Here is a 2,500-nt window from a genome sequence, read left to right as displayed (position 1 = left end):
TAAGTCCACTTAAATACACTGTAGGTGATAAAATATATAATATTTATCATTCTACTGTGGTTACACCATTTGACAGTTTCAGGAGCATTCAGTCTTACTTTTAGGTTTTTTTTAAAAAAAGGTGAAAATGTCATTTAAAAAAAAAATACAAAATGTACTTTTTTTTAACAAACCTTATACTGCTTTAAAACACATTTTAAAGATATTTTGCTCATCTTTCCGACCCTTATTTGTCACTGACTCTTGTAAATATTGTCACAAACTACAAACGAGTGAAGATAATATGATGTTAAATTATAATCTGTGGTTCGGGACAGAAATCCAAACTGAGGCACAAATATTCTCAAATGATTTCAGCGTATTGACTTAAATCCCCTCAAATAGTAATCAGCTCTGATCATTTCAGCTGCTTCTGTGCATTTATATAACAGTGTTTCTGCAGGTTTGAACAAGTTACATTTAAGACTTTTTAAAGACCATTATGAATTAAATTTAAGTATGCAAAAGTAAGGAAAAATCTCAAAGTAACTAAACATCTGATCTTGTGAGTGACATCAGTGGTTTCACACTAAATGTGCCTAATTTAAGGGACTTCCTGCAGATATAGATGTACACTGTGCTTCAAAATTGACTGTTTGGTATCAGTTTTAACCAATCACTGAACTCTGATTGTTCCAGCAAACACTACCTGGATCCTTCAGAAAGAATTACAAACAAAAAAAAAACAAAAGAAAAAAGACGACGGAGGAAGTAGTAAATTAACGTACATATTTAAGACCTAATGTGCAACATATGGACGGATTTAAGACTTTTTTAAGGCCTAAAATTAAAATGATTACATTTTAGACTTGTAAATACCCTGCAGAAACCCTGATATAAACATAAAGGCAGATTAAATGTTTAAAACCTGGTGAAAAGCTGCACAACATGAGGCGATGTAAACACGGAACCACTTAAATATGTTTGTTTACTACATAAACCTAATAGATTACACGATGCAGCGGCTTCAAACAACGTGAAAAACAATTGTTATTGTGCTGTAATGTTAAATAAAAGAGAATAACACCGGTGAGAAAAGTCTCCGTGTGCTTTTAAGCTTCTCTTGTTCTTGTTTAGGAAGCTGCAGCACTGTCGCAAAAAGGCTAACGTTAGCCACACAACGCTAATGCTAATTCTGGCTTATATTGAAATAAAACATTTAATTAGGACGTTCAGGCCCAAAAAATAAGCATAATTACTGAGCTTTGTGTTCGCTTTGTAAAGTCCACACAACACATATAATGGTTAGTGTTACTTTGTTAGCTGCTAGTATATCGAGCTAGGAAGCTAACTGCTAACAGCTAACTGCTAAAAGCTAGTTCTATTGAAATACATGGGAGCGTTAGCATGCGAGCTAACACAACCGAGCGCTGCCGTTCGGCTAAAAACAATGTTTAAAAAGCCCCCAGCTGGAGCACCTGTGAGCCCGGTGTTAGATGAGTTAGTGAGCCGGTGAGAGGTGAGTTACTATGCGGGTTGTGTGAGCAGGCAGCCGGCTGTGTTTGTGTCCAGGCCTCCAGCGGTTAGCTCCATAAACAACAACACAAAGCAGAGAAACTGGACCAGAAATCACGATTATTCCCCCGTTCATTCGCGGCTGGGTGACGCGGTTAGCTATCGTGTATCCGGTATGTTGTTCGCCGGGCTGCTCTACCTGATGAAAGAAGGGAAAAGAAAGTAAAAGGAATAAAAAAAAAAGCAGCTCACCGCATCAATCTTTCTTCCCCGCTACAATCCAAGATGGCCGACATCATCAGCGATGATGCTGGGAGGCCTTTCCCCTCTGACCTCTGAGCCTCCATCACTATACAATATCCTTCTCCAGTGTCCTATACTGTGCTTTACTACTTTATTATACTCTACTGCTTTATTCTACTCTACTGCTTTATTATACTCTACTACTTTATTATACTCTACTGCTTTCTCTATCTGAGCCTCCATCACTCTGATATACTCTACTATACTGTTCTCTACTGTGCTGTACTCTATTCTTCTCTAGTGTACTTTACTACCCATTCTATTGTGCTCTACTCTACTATAATATACTCTACTCTACTATAATATAATATACTATACTATAATATACTATACTCTACTCTACTCTACTCTACTATAATATACTCTACTCTACTATAATATACTATACTGTACTCTACTCTACTCTACTATAATATACTATACTGTACTCTACTATACTCTACTATAATATACTATACTATACTCTACTATACTATACTATACTCTACTATACTATACTATAATATACTATACTCTACTTTATTCTACTCTACTACTATATTCTGCTCTAGTGTTAACTCCTAAAACAACAACAGAACCCTAAAAATATAATAAATCACAATTATTTCCTCTTTCATTCGCAGCTGGGTAAAGTAAAAGGATTTTTTTTTAAAGCAGCTCACCGCATCAATCTTTTGTGCTTGGCCCCAAACACCTTAGAAAC

The 2,500-nt window shown here is 35.9% G+C and overlaps 1 protein-coding gene across 2 annotated transcripts in view; it reads right to left on the bottom strand.

Annotated features, from left to right (window-relative positions):
• Positions 1–1,763, bottom strand: part of LOC134004249 (CCR4-NOT transcription complex subunit 2-like) — an 11,283-nt gene extending 9,520 nt beyond the window's left edge. For both annotated transcript variants that reach the window (XM_062443465.1, XM_062443466.1), the window contains exon 1: positions 1,747–1,763. The gene's annotated coding sequence lies outside the window, so the exon portion shown is untranslated. The remainder of the gene's footprint in view (positions 1–1,746) is intronic.
• Between the last annotated feature and the right edge of the window lie 737 nt (positions 1,764–2,500).

Source organism: Scomber scombrus, chromosome 22 (assembly GCF_963691925.1).
Source record: "Scomber scombrus chromosome 22, fScoSco1.1, whole genome shotgun sequence".
Lineage (NCBI taxonomy): Eukaryota > Metazoa > Chordata > Actinopteri > Scombriformes > Scombridae > Scomber > Scomber scombrus.
Note: the sequence above shows the minus strand (reverse complement) of the source record. Positions and strands in the feature narration are given on the sequence as shown.